Here is a 25,833-nt window from a genome sequence, read left to right as displayed (position 1 = left end):
ATTTGCTGAGGCGTTGTGGCTGATTCAGGCCTTGTTAAATTCCATTTTGTTTGTGAGCGGTGCTGAGCTCGGCCTCCCCTGGGCATATAAGGGCAGACTCCGAAGCCACCGCACCGACTGGGGACCGAGGGGAGCGGTCACAATTTTTCATCCTTATTACCCATGACATATCCAAAGTGGCAGAGTGCGGCCCATGGAGATATAGAGGGAGAGAGGGAGAGAGGGGAAAAGATAGAGGTGGGTACCTCAGGAGAACCAGGGAGTCTGTCTCCTATCCTCCCTCCCCCTCATGAACCTCTGAGCAGGGCCCCAATCTGCCTGGCTAAAACAATGCAATTCAATGATGGCGATTAGGTACATCTACAAGGTGACTTCCATATGGAAGAAGAGGTAGTTGGACGGGGGTGGGTGTCTTGCCTTCAGCCACGTGACATGATTGGAGAGGTTTTCTTCACTGAATGAGTCCCCCCTCTCCTCTGCCCTCCTTCCCATGGCGGAGATTAAGATCGCTTGTTGTAATTATTGCTCCTTGAGGCAGTCTAATTCTGCCAAGCAGATAGCATCACACCAGTCAGGTGCTTCAGAGGGTATCTGGCACCAGCTGTTGTCGTCCTCTGCGTGTTTCATACGGCATTGTTTTGTGATACATGTCTGTTGATCGACTGGCTTCTCTGGCTTCTGGGGCGCTGCCAATCCCCCGTCTGTCTCCAGATTCGCTCTCCTTCACTAACCACGTATTAGGAAAAAAGAAGGGGGAAATAATCACACGCAAAAGCCAAAAACCCTGAGGTGTCTGGGATTTTTGCCACCTGACGTACTGCGGGGCATCAATCATCTGCCACCACAGTCCCATGAAACATCTGTCTTAGACACACCGGGAGCCTGGCCGCCTCCCATCCAAACACAGGTGTTTGACACGCACATTCAGCTCTGCCCAACGAGCAGCCATCTTTTACCGTCAGGTACAGTAATGTAAGGGTTAGAGAACACAAATTAACAGGAATAAATGCATACATTCAGAAACCTTCACAGGTGTACGATATGTCATATAGTATATGCATTACAGGAGAAAAATGGGCACAACAGTTATTTGCTTTTCAAGTGATGTTCAAGCAAGTAGCATCATCAATAGAGAGCTCCTGTTATGGTAGTGACATTGAATGTTACAGTGATGACACTGAGAGTTATGGTGGTGACACAGAGTTACCGTGGTGACATTGACAGTTACCGTGGTGACATTGACAGTTACGGTGGTGACATTGAGAGTAACGGTGGTGACATTGAGAGTAACGGTGGTGACATTGAGAGTAACGGCGGTGACACAGAGTTACCGTGGTGACATTGACAGTTACGGTGGTGACATTGAGAGTAACGGTGGTGAAATTGTGAGTTACGGTGGTGATGTTGAGAGTAACGATGGTGACATTGAGAGTAACTGCGGTGACAGTGTTACCGTGGTGACCTTGACAGTTACGGTGGTGACATTGAGAGTAACGGTGGTGAAATTGTGAGTTACGGTGGTGAAATTGTGAGTTACGGTGGTGACGTTGAGAGTAACGTTGGTGACATTGAGAGTAACGGTGGTGACATTGAGAGTAACGGTGGTGAAATTGTGAGTGACGGTGGTGACATTGAGAGTAACGGTGGTGACATAGAGAGTAACGGTGGTGAAATTGTGAGTAACGGTGGTGACGTTGAGAGTAACGGTGGTGACATTGAGAGTAACAGTGGTGAAATTGTGAGTTACGGTTGTGATATGGAAGGTTACGAGCAGATGCAGCGCTGGACTCCTCTACGGGTTCTCTCTGGGGAATGACTCCCCACCGAGAAATAATCTGCATCCATGATAAGTTTCATTGGCTGTTCAGGGCCAATGTTCTAATTCTCCAAAGACGAAGCTCAGCTCAACCCCGTTACAGACGTGTGTCACTGCAAATCACCCTCAACAGCACATGCATCACCCTGTCTTTCCCAAGCAGATCTATCGGTGACTCTTTCCTAGGGTAACTGCAGTCAGTTCAAGCACTCGGCTGATCTATTGCCCTCGCTCAGCAGTGGAGTAGGATCATTAGTTGGGTGTATTTTCTGTCTGGGAAAGCATAACGAGGAACGAGCAGCAATCGCTGTGGGTGTGAAGATATAAAGCCTGCTTGCTTTCATCAACGAGCCTTAATGATCCTCAAAAAACAGACTAGTGTATATGATCACATCTTATAGGCTGAATCCAGGCTGTATCACATCCGGTCGTGATTGGGTGTCCCATAGGGCGGCGCACATTTGGCCCAGAGTCGTCCGGGTTTGGCCGGGGTAGGCCATCATTGTAAAGAAGAATTTGTTCTTAACTGACTTGCCTAGTTAAATAAAGGTTAAATAAAATACATTTAAATGTAAATTATAAGAAGTGACCTCTATTAATTTGCTCTAATTGTGACGGAGTGACAGGCAATTAAGGAACATGGTGTGTGTTTCAATGCCTCTGTCATCTCTGGGAAAGTGTGGGGGGGGGATTAAAAAGCACATCTGCCCTCAGTTTAGGGTATAGAGCTGGTATATGGTCGTTGAGGCAAAAGCAGCTTATTGCCAAGGCTGTCAACTCCAGAACATGGAGAATGGAATCTCATAAGCATGAAGTTACATTGGTCATTGGGAATTGCCTCAACATTGGTGACCTTTGGCTCCATTTACTACAGTTGAGCAGGTTAATGTACGTTGTCACCGTGCGTGGCTACTCATGCGTGGATTCATGTTAATGTGTGAGTGATATTAATTGGAAGAGGATAAATTAATTTCATCCGTGTTAATTATTATACTGACCTTTATTTAAATTGGCTATTGTGACTGTTTACAAGTCTCTAATCTCAATGTCATGTAGAGTGTGTGGGTCAGTACATTTTTTCTGTGTGTGTGTGTGTGTGTGTGTGTGTGTGTGTGTGTGTGTGTGTGTGTGTGTGTGTGTGTGTGTGTGTGTGTGTGTGTGTGTGTGTGTGTGTGTGTGTGTGTGTGTGTGTGTGTGTGTGTGTGTGTGTGTGTGTGCACGAGAGGGAGTGCTCAGTGGCAGATCGTGATAAACCCTCAATCTTTACGTAGGAGCTGCTACAGTTCAGGTCTCCCCTCTTCTTCCCCTCTTCTTCTCTCTTCCCAAATTATTATTTTTCTCTCTCTCTCGCTCTCTCTCTCTCTCATTATTTTGCTCACTCTCCTCCATCTAACTCTCTCTTCCTCTAGCTTTTCTTCCCTGCTTTCTCTCTCTTGGTCCTCCACTCATCCGTTCTTTTCTCGCCCTCTATCTGTCCAGGCCCTCTCCCCATATCTCTCCCAGCAGGTCACAGCCCCTTCTGGTCTGAGCATAGACACCAGGGGGAGACCCTGTGATGTGGCCAGCTACAGTATTCCCACACTGGGCCACTTCACCACCATCATGCTGGGCCTATCTACTGTCAGACTCCCCATTCTAACCACACACACTGCTCACTTCACCAACCACAGCACGACAATGAGTCACGCTATCGGGAAAGGCAGAGAGTAGTTGGAAACATGAGAGTGTCACACCCTGATCTGGTTCACCTGTCCTTGTCCTTGTTATTGTCTCCACCACCTGCAGGTGTTGCTTATTATCCCCGGTGTATTTATCCCTGTGTCTCTCTGTGCCAGTTCGTCTTGTTTGCCAAGTCAACCAGCATTTTTCCTATTTTTCCCAGTCTCTGTTTATTTCTAGTCCTCCTGGTTTCGACCCTGTGTCTGTTCTGACTACCAGCCTGCCTATCCCCTTGTACTGTTATAGACTCAAATCTGGTTTCTGACCCTGTGACTGTTCTGACTACCAGCCTGCCTATCCCCTTGTACTGTTATAGACTCAGATCTGGTTTCTGACCCTCTGTCTGTTCTGACTACCAGCCTGCCTATCCCCTTGTACTGTTATAGACTCAGATCTGGTTTCTGACCCTCTGTCTGTTCTGACTACCAGCCTGCCTATCCCCTTGTACTGTTATAGACTCAGATCTGGTTTCTGACCCTGTGTCTGTTCTGACTACCAGCCTGCCTATCCCCTTGTACTGTTATAGACTCAGATCTGGTTTCTGACCCTGTGTCTGTTCTGACTACCAGCCTGCCTATCCCCTTGTACTGTTATAGACTCAGATCTGGTTTCTGACCCTCTGTCTGTTCTGACTACCAGCCTGCCTATCCCCTTGTACTGTTATAGACTCAGATCTGGTTTCTGACCCTGTGTCTGTTCTGACTACCAGCCTGCCTATCCCCTTGTACTGTTATAGACTCAGATCTGGTTTCTGACCCTGTGTCTGTTCTGACTACCAGCCTGCCTATCCCCTTGTACTGTTATAGACTCAGATCTGGTTTCTGACCCTGTGTCTGTTCTGACTACCAGCCTGCCTATCCCCTTGTACTGTTATAGACTCAGATCTGGTTTCTGACCCTGTGTCTGTTCTGACTACCAGCCTGCCTATCCCCTTGTACTGTTATAGACTCAGATCTGGTTTCTGACCCTGTGTCTGTTCTGACTACCAGCCTGCCTATCCCCTTGTACTGTTATAGACTCAGATCTGGTTTCTGACCCTGTGTCTGTTCTGACTACCAGCCTGCCTATCCCCTTGTACTGTTATAGACTCAGATCTGGTTTCTGACCCTCTGTCTGTTCTGACTACCAGCCTGCCTATCCCCTTGTACTGTTATAGACTCAGATCTGGTTTCTGACCCTCTGTCTGTTCTGACTACCAGCCTGCCTATCCCCTTGTACTGTTATAGACTCAGATCTGGTTTCTGACCCTCTGTCTGTTCTGACTACCAGCCTGCCTATCCCCTTGTACTGTTATAGACTCAGATCTGGTTTCTGACCCTCTGTCTGTTCTGACTACCAGCCTGCCTATCCCCTTGTACTGTTATAGACTCAGATCTGGTTTCTGACCCTCTGTCTGTTCTGACTACCAGCCTGCCTATCCCCTTGTACTGTTATAGACTCAGATCTGGTTTCTGACCCTCTGTCTGTTCTGACTACCAGCCTGCCTATCCCCTTGTACTGTTATAGACTCAGATCTGGTTTCTGACCCTCTGTCTGTTCTGACTACCAGCCTGCCTATCCCCTTGTACTGTTATAGACTCAGATCTGGTTTCTGACCCTGTGACTGTTCTGACTACCAGCCTGCCTATCCCCTTGTACTGTTATAGACTCAGATCTGGTTTCTGACCCTCTGTCTGTTCTGACTACCAGCCTGCCTATCCCCTTGTACTGTTATAGACTCAGATCTGGTTTCTGACCCTCTGTCTGTTCTGACTACCAGCCTGCCTATCCCCTTGTACTGTTATAGACTCAGATCTGGTTTCGACCCTGTGTCTGTTCTGACTACCAGCCTGCCTATCCCCTTGTACTGTTATAGACTCAGATCTGGTTTCTGACCCCTGCCTGGCCTGACTTCGAGCCTGCCAATCCCCTTGTACTGTTTGGACTCTGACCTGGTTTATGAACTCTCGCCTGTCCCCAACCTGCCTTTGCCTCCTCCCTTTGTTATAATAAATACCGGAGCTCGGCCATCTGCCTCCTGTGTATGCATTTTGGTCTCGCCTTGTGCCCTTATAGAGAGCTGATGTTCAGGATTTTTAAATAAGAGAGGGAGGGAATCAGAGGTCTGAGACAGTCAGATATTTGAATGTATGTGTCAGTCTCAATGTGAACTGCAAAGGCCTAAACAAGTCCTGACTTAAGTTGCACTCCACCTTCAAGACCAACCATCCATTGGCATCAATGTGTTATTCATGCCACGGATCAAGTTTCAAGTCAACTGTGTCATTCAGGATCTTGAGTCAGGATGGTGGCCATGCAGCTCATTCCGGATATGAGCAGAGTGACCTTGAAAGACCTGGTCTGTATATAGTTGATAGATGGAAAGGCAGCGGTATGGCTGCTGAGGTAATTTAATTATCAGACCCTCCACAGGCTAGGGTAATGACTGCTCTCCAACTCCTCCCTAATCCCCTATCCCAGTCCTCTACACAGACAGGCCCTGCCCGGGGCTCTCTGACTGACTGACACAGGCAGCACTAACTCCTATACCCTGACCCTGTCTGTAGTCCCAGCCTGCTGGCATACAATACTGTAATATACAGTCCCTTCGGAAAGTATTCAGACCTTTTGACTTTTCCCACATTTTTCTTACATTACAGCCTTGTTCTAAAATTGATTAAATAAATAAAACTGTCCTCAGCTATCTACACACAATATCCCATAATGACAAAGCAAAAACAGTTTTTTAGAGATTTCTACAACTAAATAAATAAACAGAAATACCTTATTTGCATAAGTATTCAGACCCATTGCCGTGAGACTTGACATTTTCCTCCGTGCATCCTGTTTCCATCGATTATCCTTGAGATGTTTCTACAACTTGATTGGAATCCACTTGTGTTAAACTCAAATGATGGGATGTGATTTGGAAAGGCACACACCTGTCTAGTCCCACAGTCCCACAGTTGACAGTGCATGTCAGAGCAAAAACCAAGCCATGAGGTCTAAAGAATTGTCCATAGAGCTCAGAGACAGGATGATGTCAAAGGAGAGATCTGGGGAACGGTACCAAAACATGTCTGCAGCATTAAAGGTCCCCAAGAACACAGTGGCCTCCATCATTCTTAAACGGAAGAAGTTTCCTAGAGCGGCCCTCCCGGCCAAACTGAGCAATCGGGGGAGAAGGGCCTTAGTCAGGGAGGTGACCAAGAACCCAATGGTCACTCTGACAGAGCTCTAGAGTTCCTCTGTGGAGATGAGGGAAACTTCCAGAACGACAACCATGTCTGCAGCTCTCCACCAATCAGGCCTTTATGGTAGAGTGGTCAGATAGAACCCACTCCTCAGTTAAAGGCACAAGACAGCCCGCTTGGAGTTTGCCAAAAAGGTACTGAAAGACTCTCAGACCATGAGAAACAAGATTGAACTATTTGGCCTGAATGCCAAGCGACACGTCTGGAGGAAACCTGGCACCATCACTACGGGGAAGCATGGTGGTGGCAGCATCATGCAGTGGGGATGTTTTTCAGTGGTAGGGACTGGGAGACTAGACAGGATCGAGGCAAAGATGAACGGAGCTTAGTACAGAGAGATCTTTTATGTAAACCTGCTCCAGAACGTTCAGTACATCAGACTGGGGCGAAGATTCACCTTCCAACATGACAATGACCCTAAGCACACAGCCAAGACAACCCAGGGGTGGCTTCGGGACAAGTCTCTGAATGTCCTTGAGTGGACCAGCCAGAGCCCGGACTTGAACCCAATCGAACATCTCTGAAGAGACCTGAACTAGTTGTGACGCAATGCTCCCCATCCAACCTGACAGAGATTGAGAGGATCTGCAGAGAAGAATGGGAGAAACTCCCCAAATACAGGTGTGCCAAGCTTGTAGCGTTATACCCAAGAAGAAGACTCGAAGCTGCCAAAGGTGCTTCAACAAAGTACTGAGTAAGGGGTCTGAATACTTATGTAAATGTGATATTTTAGTTTTTTATTTGTAATACATTTGCAAAAAAATGTTTTAAAAAACTGTTTTTGCTTTGTGATTATGGGGAATTGTGTGTAGATTAATTTTAGTATAAGGCTGTAAAGTAACAAAATGTGGAAAAACTCTAGGGGTCTGAATACTTTATTTCACTGTATATCGATAGGAGCGACATGTTTGGTGAGTAAATGACCAAAATACACTTCCATGTAGTGCATTGTGTGTGTGTGTGTGTGTGTGTGTGTGTGTGTGTGTGTGTGTGTGTGTGTGTGTGTGTGTGTGTGTGTGTGTGTGTGTGTGTGTGTGTGTGTGTGTGTGTGTGTGTGTGTGTGTGTGTGTGTGTGTGTGTGTGTGTGTGTGTGTGTGTGTGTGTGTGTGCGTGCGTGCGTGTGTGTGGACGTTCATGTGTGTGCGTGTGTTAATATAGCTCTTCATTCCTCTCACGTCGGTGTCCTCTGAGTCCAGGATGGCTCTTGAGGCGTCCTCTCTCCATGAAAACATCTTTATTAATTTCCCCTCTTGAGAGAGATAGGAGGTGACCCCAGACTAGAGGTCGACCGATTAATCGGAATGGCCGATCATTTAGGGCCGATTTCAAGTTTTCATAACAATCGGTAATCATTGTAGCCGATTACTTTGCACTCCAGAGGAGACTGTGTGGCAGGCTGACCACCTGTTACGCGAGTGCAGCAAGAAGCCAAGGTAAGGTGCTAGCTAGCATTAAACTCATCTTATAAAAAACAATCAATCTTAACATAATCACTAGTTAACTACACATGGTTGATGATATTACTAGTTTATCTAGCTTGTCCTGCGTTGAATATAATCGATGCGGTGCCTATTAATTTCTCATCTAATCACAGCCAACTTTGCCAAATGGGTGATGATTTAACAAGCGCATTCATGATAAAAGCACTGTCGTTGCACCAATGTACCTAACCATAAACATCAATGCTTTCTTTAAAATCAATACACGACTATATATTTATAAACCTGCATATTTAGTTAACAATAATTTATTTTAACTAGGGAAATTGTGTCACTTCAGTGTCTCTTCGCGTTCCATGCAAGCAGTCAGGGTATATGCAGCAGTTTGGGCCGCCTGGCTCGTAGCGCACAGTGTGAAGACAATATATTCCTAAAAAAGACCGTAATTAATTTGCCAGAATTGTACATAATTATGACATAACATTCAAGCCTATCAACTCCCGAGATTAGGCTGGTGTAACCGATGTGAAATGGCTAGCTAGTTAGCGGGGTGCTAAACGCTAATAGCGCGCACCCCCGCTGACGTCATAGCGTTTCAATCGGTCCTCCAATAATCGGTATCAGCGTTGAAAAATCATAATCGGTCGACCTCTACCCCTGACCCTCTCAGACGTCCTGGAACGTAGACCTGGCTGTGGGGACTGACTGTCTCCTCTCAGTCAAACCACTGAAGAGCCAAAATGCCCACTATACACATCGCAGGGAGCCACACCATCTTGTGGGTGGAGGAGAGTTAGCTTCCTTGCTCGGTCTACGTCTCTGCTTTGAATTTTTGGTGTTTAGTCAGACACAAAGTAGCTGTTCACTTCCACCTCCGGTCAAGTGATATCCTATAATATAGTATAGTGAGTTGTGAAGATGACATGATTAGATAGGCACTGTGAAAATTGGTTATTTTAGATGCCCCCCCCTTCTCTCCCTTCCTCCCTCTTCTCTCCTCTCTCCTATCCAAGCATCTGTGCAAAGTCAGTGGTGTTGGCATGTGCTAATGACCCCAGCAGGGTGTGTGTGTGTGTGTGTGTGTGTGTGTGTGTGTGTGTGTGTGTGTGTGTGTGTGTGTGTGTGTGTGTGTGTGTGTGCGTGTGCGTGTGTGTGTGTGCCAACAGAGAGTGGAAGGAGCACCTGTGCATGTTGAAAAGAGCCTGCTGGTCCTACCTTATGAACAGCATCACATCCTCCTGGCTGGAATGATAGAGCTTTCAGGCAGCTTCCTGCCCGTGGAACAGAGAGAGAGAGTGTAACGAGAGAGTGTAACGAGAGAGTGTAAAGAGAGAGTGTAACGAGGCTATCAGATGTAATTCAAGCAAGTGTCTCTTCTCTTTAAGTAAGTCAGAACACTCAGAAATATGTCTGACTCACTAAGAATTCTTTGAACAGTATAACACCCATGGGTAGTGTGGAAATGAGCTGACTATGACAGGGGCATGATAACCATACAGACTGGAATATTCCTAGGATGGAAGACAATGCAGGTGGCAGACAGGCTGAGTTGGGAATCGACTATGACATATAATATCTCAATTTACAGGGGTTCAGGAAGGGCTTGGACTGTCAAAGTGTATCTTAAAATGTTGACCTTTTGGAGATTGGCTGCCTTTTTCTCTCCCCACTCCTCTTTCTCCTGCCCTCTCTTCTTCTCTTCACCTTTCTTTCTCTGTCTCTCTCTTCCTGTCCCTGCTGACCCTCTGACTCCCCACTCCTCACAGCTAGCATTCTTCGGGAAGACAAACTCTTCACTTCAGGCTCTCTTCATGAACTTGGCAGGCGAGAGCTAGGTTGTTAATTTATTTCCCCCTCCAAGAGAATCATTCTGCTCCTCACAGGCCATTAGACAGAAGTCAGGCCAAGATTATTTTATGAAATGTTTTTTGTTGGGGGTTTTTTTCCAGTTATTTTTTTCAACTTTTTTTGGAGTGGACCCCTCTCTCTTTCCTTTTGGAATTGGCAACACTTTGTGTTCATCTCAGTCTGATGGGCTGGAGCCTCTTAGTCCCCAAAGCTTCCAGAACAAAGCCTGTTGACTGTATCAGCCAAGTGGTGGATGACAAAGCCTAGGAGAGAGAGGAGACCAGGATGAAATATTTATTTTGCAGACTGGCTGTGTGGCGGCCATTTGCTGTTATGTTGTGTCTCACTGCCTTGGTCTAGCTAGCTAACGTAGTCTGTTTGTTAGTTTGATTTGTTTGTTTGCATGGATTCGTTTTTTGGTTTCTTGTGATTTCTTTTCATGTGAAAAGGGGAAATGTTTTTCTGTGTCTCCTGACTTCAAGGCTCATTACATCTAACCATGCAGTGGTTTACTGTGGCCTTGTTTTCTCTACGTTTTTGTTGTTGTTTAGTTGTTGTTGTTTTACCATTTGCTGCATATTTACGATAACAGGAAATAAAATGTTGCCATGGGAACAGACCCACCCCGGGACAACAGAAGGCATTAAGGCACCGAACCACAGAGGAGAAAGCCTTCCAGCCAATCAGCAAACAGCTCACTGTTGCCAAGGTGTTGTCGAGATGAGAGATAGGATTGAGATAAGAAGTGAATGCGTACAGTGTGTTTGCACCCTTCAATAGCTCATAGTTCTGTTTGGATTTTCTCTCTGTCCATAGTCCAGTAACATCCCTTATAGAAGTCTGAGAGCATGACGGCGCACATTGCCATTCCATGATGAAATATTGTCTCTGATTGAGCCTTTTCATGCAAGACGTTTCCTCCGCCTGCTGAGATGGGAACAGCTCTTTACCCTCCAACCCCTCGGGGCAGTAATTATTACCCCAGGGCCCTGTTTAGTCACTACCCATGTAATGTTCACAGAGCCATTACGATCAGCTTGACTCTCACCTCGACGACGATCCGCGGCTTTTCACTGTTGTCCTCTTTCCCTTAGTTCCCTCCTCTCTGAGAACTCATCGAGATCTATCACTGACAGACTGCATGCTATGGCTAGTCAGACACTGGAGGTGTTAACTGGGCTGCAGTTTGCAGTCTACAGCTGTGTTGTTAGAACAGCCTCTGTGGAGCTGAGGTGTTGGTGTGTGTGTGTGTGTGTTTGTTTGAGAAGCTGTGGGGTGAGCTCGTCAGGGAGATGGAAGATAATCTCCAACCCCCCTCTTTTCCTCCCTTTCCTGTCTTCCTGAGACCACTGTCTCCACGCAGCATCGCTCCTATCCATCCATACGCAATACACACACCCAAATGCACACACACATACACACACACACGGCCACAGATAGGTGGGCTTAACAACCACAGTTTTCTGACCAAGACTCAAGCTTCTAGCCAAACAAGCCAACTTGTAAGGAAGCTTAGATCAGGTGAAGGTAATCATTAACACAGCCTGCTGTCTGTTTGCTTTTCGTTGCCTTGTCGCTGGGCTGGCTACAGTGTCCGACAGCCCTGTGTGTCATCACAAACTCCATGCGCCTCCCACTCCACATTTTTTTATCAGCTTAACAAGGCCTATTTCCATCATGTAGTTCACAGTTGGTTCTGTCTGTTGTTAATTGAACCGTTGAACTCCCTTCTTCTACTTTAGCCCACCGAAAGACACCCATTGTTTTTGAAATTGGAAAAGTTAACAGAGCTCCATTGTAAGACTTTTGTGAATACTGGTTTCAAGGTCAGTTGAAGCTAATGCATGAGTTGGGAGTTTCAGGACCTCCAGTATGTGGGAGGGCAGGGGGGTTCAGGGTCAGAACCTAAGTGGTTCTTGAAAAATGGAATTAAACCACACCAAACCAAGCCTCTACTGCCAGGGTGACTCTTTTGAGGTACACAAGCCCATGCTAATACAGTCCTCCACTGTATATAATGTATAAACCAAATATTTAAAGTGCATTCGGAAAGTATTCAGACTCCTTGACTTTTTTCACATTTTGTTATGTTACAGCCTTATTCTAAAATATATTAAATAGTTTTTTCCCCTCATCAATCTACAAACAATACCACATAATGACAAAGCAAAAACAGTTTTTAGAAATGTTTGCAAATGTATGAAAAAAAAAAGCAGGGGACTATTGTTTGTAACAGCAGAAGGGGAGGTAGTGGGTGGTTACATGTCAAAGAGCGGCTCTATCAAGGGGGAGAGAGAGAGAGAGAGAGAGAGAGAGAGAGAGAGAGAGAGAGAGAGAGAGAGAGAGAGAGAGAGAGAGAGAGAGAGAGAGAGAGAGAGAGAGAGAGAGAGAGAGAGAGAGAGAGAGAGAGAGAGCAAGAGAGAGAGACTTTCTATACTACAAATAGATGATATGTGCACTATATGTGAATGTATGGTTTAGTACAAGGAAGAGAGAGACTATAGAGTACAAGGAAGAGAGACTACGAGCAGAAGGGGAGAGTGGGTGGTTACATGTCAAAGAGTGGCTATATCAAGGAGAGAGAGAGAGAGAGAGAGAGAGAGAGAGAGAGAGAGAGAGAGAGAGAGAGAGAGAGAGAGAGAGAGAGAGAGAGAGAGAGAGAGAGAGAGAGAGAGAGAGAGAGAGAGAGAGAGAGAGAGAGAGAGAGAGAGAGAGAGAGAGAGAGAGAGAGAGAGAGAGAGAGAGAGAGAGAGAGAGAGAGAGAGAGAGAGAGGCAGGGAGACTTTCTATACTACAAATAGATGATATGTGTAGTATATATGAATGTATGTACAAGGGAGGGAGAGACTATTGTTTTTACAAGCAGAAGGGGAGGTAGTGGGTGGTTACATGTCAAAGAGTGGCTATATCAAGGAGAGAGAGAGAGAGAGAGAGAGAGAGAGAGAGAGAGAAGAGGAGGGGGCTGGAGTAGGACGGCGGGAAGAGTGGGAGGGAGTGTCAGAGAGAGGAAAGAGAGAGATGAAACAAGCAAGCAAGGGAATCAGAGCTTGCCTGCCGGAGCTGTGTTGTGTTTGGTGCGTGAGCGCCAGCTGATCCATCAACGTGCGAAAGGGACCTCGCTGAGCGTTCATCCCCAGCCTCGATCCCCCTCAACTTCCCCAGTGCCCTTCCAGAAACCTCCCTAGGCTGTAAGGAGGACCCAGGCTTGAGCACGTGCTGCCAGGTAAGACACAGAGTATGGAGGCTCTCCGCTGAGAGAGATACTTTACAGAGAACAGATCGTGAAAGCACTTAGCGGTGCCTGTGTAGACTCGGGAGGTGATTCCTTAGACATGATGATCTTAATAGAATGGATGTGGCTTGCAAGGGGAAAGGTGAAAGGTGTTGTTTCTCATCTGTGTCTGTGAGTGTGTCCGTGTGTGTTTGTGCACGTCAGCTGACGCGGGTCACAGGGCATATGTAACCTGATTGGAACAAGTCAGCTTTGATGTGAGAGCAGTCAGTTTGTTTCTGACTCTAGCTCCTCTTTAATGGCAGATGTCAAGTACATCAATACATAAATACCTCCATTTACAGATGAAAAAAACTAAACAGGAAAAGGAGGTTTTTGATTTTTTTACTACATTGGCAGCTTAATAGCTGTTGTTTCTGTTGTTTCTGTTGTTTCTGTTGTTTCCGTTGTTTCCGTTGTTTTCTGATGTATTTCATTGCTCTCTTTTCCTCACGAATGTGGCGAAGTGCTTGTTAGATATTGTCATCATCTCAGGAGTTTGTCTCAGAGCACGAATAAAGGATTACTGTATGTATTTTCTCACCTCACTCCTGCTGAAAGACTGGCATGCCGTCTTTCTCCCGTTCCACGAAAGCCGAGAGCAAATGGCTCTGTGTTTGTGAATGCACGATATATGTGTGTGTGTGAGTGAATGCATGCAACGTGCATGTGTGTCTGTGTTTTTGCATTTGTGTGTGTATATGCATCTGGGTGTGTGCGTGGTTGTGTGTGACCCGGCTGGACATGGTGGCAGAGTTGAAAGCATCCGTGGCATTAGTGAAAGGCTGGGATGAGCGGAGTCCCGCGGGTGTTGAGCAGTGCTTCAGATACAGCGCTGAAACTGGGAGGGAGGGAGGATATTCAGTGTGGAGCAGCAGAGCCTCTGTCCCCATACAAGACAAACGACTGGATTCTGCTGACTGAATGATGAATGATTATCAATCACCAAAGAGGAAAATGGGGTTTGTCACCAACATAAAATAAAAACAGGGACATTACAAACCCACAGCATTACACCAGAACAGAATAACTTCTCAGTGAGAATCAGCTTTCCTGATATTAAAGGGTAGGGAATATTTATTTACAGGCAAGATGGATGAGTAGAGTTATTATCATCTAGCCTACCCTCCACATAGGTAACCCTCTTCCCATGGACTGATGGAAGACAGTCGGATGGAGACAGTCATATTAAAATCAGTGGGCCTCCTCTCTCTCTCTTCCCTCTCTCTCCCCTCTCTCTTCCCTCTCTCCCCTCTCTCTTCCCTCTCTCTCCTCTCTCTCTTCCCTCTCTCTCTCTTCCCTCTCTCCCCTCTCTCCTCTCTCTCTCCCCTCTCTCCTCTCTCTCTCCCCTCTCTCTCTCTCCCCTCTCTCTCTCTCCCTCTCTCCTCTCTCTCTCTCCCCTCTCTCCTCTCTCTCTCTCCTCTCTCTCTTCTCTCTCCCCTCTCTCCCCTCTCTCTCCCATCTCTCCTCTCTCTCTCCCCTCTCTCCTCTCTCTCTCCCCTCTCTCTCCCCTCTCTCCTCTCTCTCTCTCCTCTCTCTCACTCCCTCTCTCCCCTCTCTCCTCTCTCTCTCCCCTCTCTCCCTCTCTCCCCTCTCTCCTCTCTCTCTCCCCTCTCTCTCTTTCTCCCCTCTCTCCTCTCTCTCTCCCCTCTCTCCCCTCTCTCTCCCCTCTCTCCTCTCTCCCCTCTCTCCCCTCTCTCCTCTTTCTCCCCTCTCTCCCCTCTCTCTCCCCTCTCTCCTCTCTCTCCCCTCTCTCCTCTCTCTCTCCCCTCTCTCCTCTCTCTCTCTCCTCTCTCTCCCCTCTCTCCTCTCTCTCTCCCCTCTCTCCCCTCTCTCTCCCCTCTCCTCTCTCTCTTCCCTCTCTCCTCTCTCTCTCCCATCTCTCTCCATGCTTCTCCCAAGTTTTTATTTCAGATGAATTGATCCAGTCCTCTTTCTATCCCTCCATTCCTTTCCCTCTACTATAAATAGGTCAAACCCATGTCAGGATTTGGCCAGGGTTGTTCCGGTTTTTGGTCACTAGATGCCCCATTGTGCTTTTTGACCTTTTGTTTTCCCTTGATCCCCATTATTATTTGCACCTGTGCCTCGTTTCCCCTGATTGTATTTAAACCCTTTGTTTTCCTCAGTCCTTTGCTCTGTGTTTGTATGTTAGCACCCAGCCCTAGTACTCTGTGAACTCTTGTTGATCCTGGTGGACTCTCTTGTGGAATTCTGTTTTTTGTTCTTGTTTATTTATTTTTGAGTATCTTTTGAGGCTTTTTATGCTATACCTACCACCTTGTGGATTTACCTTTTTGTCTTGGAGGATTACCTTTGTTCTTGTGGAATTCCTTTTGAGGTTGTGGAGTTACATGTTTTCCTGAAGGACATCAATTTTTTACTTCATTAAATACACCGTCTCAAGTACTGCTGTGTCTGCCTCATCTTCTGGGTTCTGCCGACTATTCGTGGCTCAGTTGGTTAAGTGACTGCTTCTCACTCCGGAGACCCGGGTTCGTAACCGGGTCCTGACAACCCAGAGCACAGATCCAGTGGAACGGTGATTAACATTCACAGTTGTTCCCTCATTTAGAAACATGAAAGAGTGGAAGGTTGTCTTATTGTGGAGCTTCAAACGTCTCCTCTCCATTTCCTTCCATTGTCCTCAGCTGGTGTAATCCATGAAAGCCAATGCACGGCCAGTTCTGTTTTTTACACATGAATCAAACCTGTCGGATTTCAATTTCATTTCACCTCTTTGCGCCAGGTCTTTTTTTTGTCTCTCCTGGAGGCCAATCTAGCATATTCACATCCTCTGTAACAAGCTGGCCTTTGGAAAATGGATTTGCACTTCCAACAGGGGTCAAGGCAGGCTGAACAATGGACTATGGCTCTATACTCTGGTCTTGTTCGGAGTTATTGTTTCTGTTCATTTTCATAGAAATGTTAAATTAAGAGATATTCAGCTCTCATCTGGTTCATTTTGAATGGGACAATGTTTAGTGATAGATTAGTGGACACTTACTGTTTTATACAATATATTCCTTGGTTTGTGTGGAACGTTCCTCGATGGATTCTGTTCCAGAATTGTAGTTTCAGCATGTATGAGCAATACAATGAGGTCAGTAAACAGACAGACAGGCTGTGTGTGGTGTGTGTGGTGTGTGTGTGGTGTGTGTGGTGTGTGTGGTGTGTGTGGTGTGTGTGGTGTGCACATGCATGCTCGCTCGCATGTTTGTTCATGTCTTTGCATCAATAACTAATGAGCTTCTCTCTGGCGCTCTCACTCAGTTCATACAGTGCTTTTGTTTATCTAGCAGCTCTTCCAGGTTAAGTAAATATGTTTGCCTCTGATAAGCAAACGGTAATGTAAGAGGAGCGTGTGACCTTCATGCAACCTTGGAGTGACATTGGGGGTGTTTCTGGGTTATTTAGTGGTGGCAGAAGAGTATATTTAATTTATTGTGTCATAAATATAACAAAACAGGGCAATAGAGAATGGGGGGGGGGAGAAAGAGTACAAGAGAAACAGAGAAAGAGAGAACAAGAGAAAGAGAGAACGAGAGAGACGGACATAGAAAGAATGACAATTCTAGAGAAAGCGAGAGAAGGTAGGACGAAACAAGGTGAATCAGAGAGTGTCACGGAAGAGGCATGTTTAGACAATAGACCTGTGTGTGTTTGTGTGTGTGTTTGTGTGCGTGCGTGTGCTCTGACCAGTGTACTACTCTCCCTGCTCCTTTCCACTCTGCTGGACTTTGTCCTTCCTCTGTGACTCACCACCTCAACACCCACTCTGACTGTCCATCCTTACTGCAGGGAGATGGAGGACAGAACTCAACCTTGCCAAACGCACAGGGTGATGTCTTCGGTCACATTGGTGGTTGCTCTCTCATGAAGCAGTGATCAGAAGATTTATTCACAGAATACACTACTTTATTCTTAGGATGGAATTGGATATGAACAGAGATTGATTGTGTGGTTTTCAATAAGTTGGGGTAACTAATGGTAGTTTAAGAAATGGGCACATGACAGCTCCAAAGCAAACAAGGCATGAAGGCGCCTGCCTGTCGAGAGCTGGGCTCATTTAGACACACCCAAGCAGCATGACCAAACAGCTCCCTGCAGCCAGCAGCCAGTAAATTCAGCACCCCTCTCTTTGGACAGTTCCTTTTGGTTTAGACACAGCAGTGCTGGTAGTTTCAACAGCCTATAACATCGGACAGCGCCGCCTGCTCAGACACAGCAGTGCTGGGGGTTTCAGCACCCCTCCTCTCCTGGACAGGGCCAATCAGTTCAGCTGCATATTAGAGAGGTGAGAAAGAGGGGTGAGAGATTTCAGCACCACCTTCTCTACACTGCAACAGCCAGTCAGTGGACTGCTAGGTGACAGTGGATTGGCAGGAGACAGGTGCTAAAGAGATGCACACTTACCCCCATGCCAGTGGGCTGAATTGTGTGTGCGTGTGCGTGTGCGTGTGCGTGTGCGTGTGCGTGTGCGTGTGCGTGTGCGTGTGCGTGTGCGTGTGCGTGTGCGTGTGCGTATGCGTGTGCGTATGCGTATGCGTGTGCGTATGCGTGTGCGTGCTTGACCTGAAGCTGCTTCACAAAAAATGGGTTATATATAGCAAGCCATAGCGCATTCTACCAATTGACAAGATAACAAAATACATTTCGCAAATCTATTCTTAGAGTGGTAGTTTCAGCTAATCTTTTTCCAGTGCTGGAGCTTTCGCCGTTACCCCACAGATTAGGTTTTGACCCTCTGACGAACTGGGAGCCACACCAGTTAATGTTTTAATCCTGAGAATTAGGAGAATCCCTTGTTCCTGAATGTTGGATTCATGTCTGGGATATGTTTGCACAAGAGGTCATCCAAACATTGGGTAATTGCTTCAGCTGCTGGTATGTTTGGCTAGAGTGAGATTATGGTTTTGATACGGAGCTTTTTCGCTTCTCTGGGCAGTGGATGTTCCATCAGGAAGACGTTAGCCACATGCTTTCCACATGTTAGTGTGTCATCCCACACACACACACACACACACACACACACACACACACACACACACACACACACACACACACACACACACACACACACACACACACACACACACACACACACACACACACACACACACACACACACACACACACACACACACACACACACACACACACACAAATGCCCCATTTCACAGTCCCAATCAATGTCATTTATCCTTGCTGTCTGTATTAAAGGTGATGTACGACTCAGCATCGCTTTGTCGATTCACCTTATTGATTTGAATGCAGATTTTTTAAATGTACCTACCTATGACACATGCAAGCCACAGTGGCCATATCATTCTGATTTATAGAGCCAGTTAAAGCCTACCAGGACTATTAATATGTTTCACTCATTCAATGTGTGGGTTGTTTGAATCTTTAGCATGTCTTGTAACTTCCGTTAAAATCAAGTATATGACAGCTGTGGATTTGGATCCATGTGAGCGTCATGAGTGAGTACATGAGTACATGAGTACATGAGTACATGAGTACAACAGTACATGAAAACAGATGATTTCTATTTGCATTAATAGATGAACGATGCTTTGAAACATCGCCCTAAGCTTTGGTGATATGGTCGGTGGGACCGCGCATGGAACCATTGTAGATGGCAGCTGCACAGAATTCTTCTGACCAATGAATATCATCCCAATATCCCAGAGGGGTAAACGTCTCGCCCCCGGCCTGGTTATCACACACTACCAGCACCACACCCCTCTCTCTGTGCTTTACCCTTTCTACACATGTCCCCTAATTGAGACAACATGGGGGAGCCAACCAGGGTCATTTGTATGTTGGAATTAGCATAATTGAATAGGCATGAGTTAAGTGTGTTCCAGTGGTGTGTTAATAACATGGTCAGGGCAACTGAGGCAGGCAAGCACGTATCACTGTGTTTGTTCAGCTCAATGCTGCTCCAGCAGGGGCATCCATCCGTTCACTCTTTCTCTCTTTCTTGTCCACTTTTTCCCCTCTACTTCCCTCCCTCTATCCCTCCTACTGTCCCTATGCAGTGGAGGTGAATGGGGTAATTTTTCACTCTCCCGAGGACGCCCTTGTTTGTGATAGCTAGCTGGGTGAAGCCAGAGAACTGGGCCTGTGTGTTAAAGTCTAGGTTCGCAGCGCTGCCGTGTGGACTTGGCGCCCTGTGTGGAGACCGACTGGCCCCAGGGATTCAGACAGACAGTCGCTGGACTCCAGCCAGTGGTTCATTTCCCCTGTGAGTCACACAGATGTGCACGGTGAGAAGTGACATCCTGGCCCTATTGCCTTAACTAGTAGCCCCAACTCCCAGCTCTGACCATTTTAAAAGCTTCTGTCTTCGTAGTGTCTTTCTACCCAGAGTCCACTGGTAAACCCCCACTCAGGTGCAGCTATAGCCAGTGTATGTACTATATGTCAGCCAGCTGCATAAAAGCAGACAGAAGTCAGAGGGGGCAGGGAGGTGAACTGGAGTGAAAGCAAGGGTATGATGAGGGAGGGAGGGAGGGGTAGAAAGAGAGAGTATGACGGTAAGATAGAGGGGGTTGGGGGGGTTTCCATCCCAGCTGTCGTCCTTGTTACTGGGTTTGTGTGAATCAGTGGTCTGACTGCTGCTGCTGTTTCCGCTCCCTCTGTGTCTGAGTGATCAGGTTCCACTCTGGGCAGAACAACCCTGTCTGATTCTGCACAGTGGGACAGCTCTCCGGCCTTAAGACAACACTCAGACTAGCAGTAGCAGTAGCAGTAGTAGTAGTAGTAGTAGTAGTAGTGGCGGTCAGTGCCGGTCAGTGCCAGTATTCTTATCCCTGTTTTGTTTGCTTCTGTTTAAGACACATTTTTCAACTGAGTCGGGCGGAATGAATACACCCCTGATCATAGCAGCCACGTTGTATTCATTCTAGTCTCTATGCATCTCCTCCTCTCACGATTCACTTAATTTGTGGACTTCAATGAACAACACACAAGCTGTATGTGACCAGGCGAAAAAACCTTTCCAAGCCAAACCATGTCATAACCGCTACACACAGCCTACATCTTTGTTACCATATGAGCTAAAGTAACGTCACATTTTACATTTACATTTAAGTCATTTAGCAGACGCTCTTATCCAGAGCGACTTACAAATTGATGCATTCACCTTATGACATCCAGTGGAACGTCATCGTCAACATAGCTAATAGAACTAATGTGTTAGTAAACCCACTACAATCATGCAGTACCTTTACAGTGTATAGTCAGTAAGCAGTTACACCGGTGGCAACACATTAATAAAACCAAAAGCTTACCTTGATGTGGAAGAATTCCAGTGTTGTGTTGGATAATCATTGCCAGCAAACTAACATAGCATCCCTCTGTTTAAGCAGGGTGTTTGAGTAACCAAACTAGCCAGCTGCATTTTCTAGCTAAGTAAGTGAGGGTGAAAAAATGACAACCTCTCTCTCTCTCTCTCTCTTGCTTCTCCTTAATTTTTGAAGAAATTAATTTGTTGAAAACTGTTACACTATTGTCTTTCTCTCTCTTTGAGTCAACTTCTCACCGCATTCAATGCACTCCAGTGCTAGCTAGCTGTAGCTCATGCTTTCAGTACTAGATTAATTCTCTGAACCTTTGATTGGGTGGACAACATGTCAGTTCATGCTGCAAGAGCTCTGATAGGTTGGAAGACGTCCTCCGGAAGTTGTCATAATTTCTATGTAAGTCAATGGAAGGGGTTCAGAACCTAGAGCCTCCTAGGTTTTGTTTTGAAGTCAATGTACCAAGAGGCGGACGGAAGCTAGCTGTCCTCCGGCTACACCATAGTGCTACCCTACAGTACTGTTGAGGCTACTGTAGATCTTCATTGCAAAACTGTTTGTTTAATTCAATTATTTGGTGACATTTTAATATATTTAGTATAGGTTTTCAATGTTTTACCATTTTTATTTTCTAAAATTCCCTACGGAGTATGGTCTTCCACTTCCTCCACTGGTAGTAGTAGTGGTGGTGGTGGTGGTAGTAGTAGAAGTTGTAGTAGTAGTTTGTTGTAGTAGTAGTAGTTGTTTAGTTGTAGTTGTAGTAGTAGGTGTATCAGTAGTTGTTGCTGTAGTGGTGGTAGTAGTAGTAGCAGTAGTAATAGTTGTAATAGTATTATTATTATTAGTTGTAGTAGTTGTAATAGTAGTAATGCCTGACTAGGGGGATAGTATGGATCACCTTATTGCTTCTGTACATTTGGGATACTACTGCTAAATATACTCTCCTTTGAACAGCACCATTTGTGTATTTAAGATCATTCATCTCATACAACCTTCTGTTTGACACTGTCACTTTAATTGATTAGCTTCCTCCAGAAACCAAGGTCAATTTTCTCTCTCTCTTCTCTGCTCCCTCCTCCTATGAGATGGGGTTATTGATGACACCTTGGCTGAGGCCCCTTCTTGCCACTAGATAATGATGGTTCCACATTTCCCTACAGTGCTGCTTTACATTCACAAGGGTGATAGACAACCACCTCAGGCTTGTATCCTCTCCCAGTAAAAAGCATCTTAATTAATATCACAGCAGTGTCGTTCTGTCCAGAAAAAGGTTCTGAGGGATTGAGATCTCAACATGGATCTCCAGTATTAGTTTTTAGAGGGGAAAAAGGTGTTATCTGGATTATTATTTTTTTTATCCACCAGGAGCAGGGTAGATTGTATTAAATGGAGAGTAATTACTTCTCTTAGCCGGCCATTGGAGAGGTCTTATCAACCTACTAGCAAGGTCCGATCTGCGAGACACAGATCCCCATTAGAGGTGAAATGCAGCAGCACAGTCTCTCTCTCTCTCTCTCTCTCTCTCTCTCTCTCTCTCTCTCTCTCTCTCTCTCTCTCTCTCTCTCTCTCTCTCTCTCTCTCTCTCTCTCTCTCACACATGCTTTCTTTAAAAAAAAACACCCTTACCTCTCTATCTTATACACACACACAGTCTTTCCGTCTAATCTTTTGACATATCGGCTCATTTTTACCTCATTTGCAAGGCTGTCAAGGAAAAAACTCAGCATCAAAGGTAAATCCGGCATCAGGGGGAACTTTCGGTGCCCCATTGTAATACTTTTCTTAAATGAGCAGAACTGAATTGAGCATGGGCAATTACATTGACTTCTCTCTCTCTCACCTCCTCCCTGCTCGGACGGCTGCTTGGAGCTGGGGAGAGGAGGGTGTAGAGGGGTGCGGAGGGGTGCGCGTGCAATCTTCATGATTAACGCCAGGAGATACGTTCCATGTATTATTCATCTTTCGTCACCTCCGCTGAACGGAGGCTGGCAAATCTTCAGGGCACATTGTTCCTGAAAAAGTAAGCCAAATTAGCACATCGATAACATCAACTCTCAGGCAAAGACTCTCTCTCCTATTCCTTCAAATGTGGTGAAGGAGCTTCTCTCTGGTTGTGAAAAGCCTCCAACGCCCCCGAGACTGTTTGTGAACAGAGAGTAAAGATAGTAAAAATAAAGTCATAGCTGCCAGGAAGTCTTGTTACAAACCTGAGGGAGCTCATCTTACTATGGCTAAGCAGCCCTAATAGGTTCAATATCTGGACTATTCCCATTGAAACCCTACCTATTCAAGGTGCTGTGGGACAACTGAGTGAATATCTTTTCTATGCCGTTTCTTTATGGTTAACTCATTCTAAGTATACTATTTGAGTATTACAAAGATTAGTGTATGAACACACACACACACACACACACACACACACACACACACACACACACACACACACACACACACACACACACACACACACACACACACACACACACACACACACACACACACACACACACACACACACACACACACACACACACACACACACACACACACACACACACATCACCCTGGTCAATTGAAATTCAATCCCAGACCCCTTTGGAAAACAGCCAATATTGTTTTAGCCCCACAGCTGATAATAGCCTCTTTCTCTGTCTCTCTGCCGTAGCTGTCAGTATAAATAACTCCTCTACCTCCTGATATGATAAACCCTTTGGAGAAATGATTTACTCAGGATGCAAAGGGAGTGGCAAACACACACTCAAAATAAGATACTGGATTATGATGGTCCGGTTCTTCTTCTTGAATGATCTGTATGCAAACGACGTCTGCCACCCACACTTAATATTTCATTATGTTGATTTATATTCAACATTTGCATTTTTTTCCAGATCCCTTACATCAGTTGCTAATGGTCTGACCCACGCATTCAGAGTCATGGATAGATGCCTGTGTCCTTGAATGGCTAATGGATGTTACATAACCTCAAGGTCACAGGTCATAGATGGTCCATCGTCCCTGTTTAATTAAATATCACTCAGGAGTTTGTTGCGTTATTGTAATGGCCGATCCCACACCAGATTCACAATGACTAAACGTAATGTACAGTATGTTAATTCACAGAAGGCAGGCTTTATTATAAGACATGTCACTATCTGAGAGCTTTGCTATGGATCTTTTGAAACCATGAAGCAGACACAGTAAGTTGACATGCTGTCTCTAGACTAGAATCAATGGCACAACAATACGAAAAGATCACATGAGGCTGCTGAGGGCTCAAAATAATGGCTGAAACGGAGCACACGGAATGGCATCAAACACATAGGAACCATGTAATTGATGTATTTGATACCATTCCACTGATTCCACTCCAGCCATTACCACAAGTCCGTCCTCCCCAATTAAGGTGCCACCAACCTCCTGTGGACTAGATATATGGAGTAACATGAATAATTTACAAAAACTCCTTCCTACCATTTTGCGACCCATCATTGCAACATGGGTTGATATATTAAACCAATACACCCGAGCCATTCAGAATAACTATGAGGTCACCCTGGTACATCACCCTGTAATTTCTCAGTATGAGAGGTTGTCTGGTGTTACACACACACACACACACACACACACACACACACACACACACACACACACACACACACACACACACACACACACACACACACACACACACACACACACACACACACACACACACACACACACACACACACACACACACACACACACACACACACACAGAGGCTTAGCTCCTTGTCTGTGAGATGAATGGCACCCTAGGGACCTGCTTGGACCCCCCTTGACTGGCCCAGGTCCACCCAGCTCAGTGAAACTCTCTGGGCCCCACTCCCTCCACCCTCCATCCCCCCAGCCGTCAATCCAGCTATCCATGTTAAGCCTGAGTGGCACTAAAGAGGAAAGCACCCCTCCCTTCTCTCCCCTCTCCTTCCCAATCTGAGCACCGCTGGCATAAAAATCAAGCACAACATCCAACCTCTCCACCCATACCTACCTTCTAACTCAGCCCCCTGCTGTGTGTGTGTGTGTGTGTGTGTGTGTGTGTGTGTGTGTGTGTGTGTGTGTGTGTGTGTGTGTGTGTGTGTGTGTGTGTGTGTGTGTGTGTGTGTGTGTGTGTGTGTGTGTGTGTGTGTGTGTGGGGGTGTGTGGGTGGGGGTGTGTGTGTGTGTGTGTGGGTGTGCATGCGTGCGTCACCAGTGTCACACAAAAAAAGTGCAGAGTGAAGAAGCCTCCTCAGTATGTTTTTATACAAACGCTCAGACGCTGCAGTGATAGCAGTCACATGTTACATTGCCACAAGCAATTAGCTCCAGTATTGTGCTGTTGCTGTGGATGAGGGGGAGGATAAGAGTCTATGTAGATTTATGGATGGCATTTCTATTTAGTACATGACTCACCCTGCCAGTGTTACAGGGTTATTTAGCTGTAGCTCCTGAGCTTTTAAGATGTAAATCATGAATATCCGCAATGAAACATTGGCTTTAACAACATTGTATTGATACGGACGTTATGTACGAAGTGCGTCACTTTCCGGTTACACATTATTGTTGCACTGATGTGCAATCAACTGTACATGCACCCTCTGTATCGATGTGATCCAGCTGTAGTATGAATCATGGCACAGCATGTTTATTTCTAGGGTCTTTGTTGTCTGCTTGCAGTGGGCATATTGTGTGCCGGTGTGTGTGTAGTACGCTGCAGGACCTCAGTCATGTCCCACGCAGACAGGGGGAGGAGTCACGTTCCACCGCCACACGACATAGTGCTCACAGGGAGTGTCAGACCGCCCTCTACAAACCACCACTGAATTATCGAACCAGACGTCTCCCCAGCCCAGCCACAACGGTGCATGGGATGCTTTTGGTGGGAGCTGTTGAAGTTGATGATGGTTGTACAGAATTAGAATATATTATGCCACTAAATCCATTTGCGGGTGTTACCATGTTTCCCTTGGAATGTGTGTGACTCGGAGAGCAGTGTGTACGTTCTGTAGCGGACGTTTTCATCTGCCTTCAGTAGAGTTCTGTTAAATGCACAGCTAAAACTGAGGAGCTCCACATCGTCTGTTTAAATTCATGAAAGCTTTCTAAGGTTGTTGAGAGGATAGGGACGTAGAATGGAACAGCTTGGCTAGTCAGACACATGCCGGTACTTATAATTAGAG

The 25,833-nt window shown here is 46.0% G+C and overlaps 1 protein-coding gene across 4 annotated transcripts in view; it reads left to right on the top strand.

Moving 5' to 3' along the window:
• The window catches only part of LOC123994457 (synaptotagmin-1-like), a 215,048-nt gene that overhangs the window by 110,178 nt on the left and 79,037 nt on the right, over window positions 1-25,833 (top strand). Inside the window, exon 1 of one of the 4 annotated variants that reach the window (XM_046297067.1) lies at window positions 13,049-13,278. The exons of the other annotated variants lie outside the window; for them this stretch is intronic. The gene's annotated coding sequence lies outside the window, so the exon portion shown is untranslated. Of the gene's footprint in view, window positions 1-13,048; window positions 13,279-25,833 lie in introns of those variants that run through there. 4 annotated transcript variants of the gene reach the window in all.

Source organism: Oncorhynchus gorbuscha, linkage group LG14 (assembly GCF_021184085.1).
Source record: "Oncorhynchus gorbuscha isolate QuinsamMale2020 ecotype Even-year linkage group LG14, OgorEven_v1.0, whole genome shotgun sequence".
Lineage (NCBI taxonomy): Eukaryota > Metazoa > Chordata > Actinopteri > Salmoniformes > Salmonidae > Oncorhynchus > Oncorhynchus gorbuscha.
Note: the sequence above shows the minus strand (reverse complement) of the source record. Positions and strands in the feature narration are given on the sequence as shown.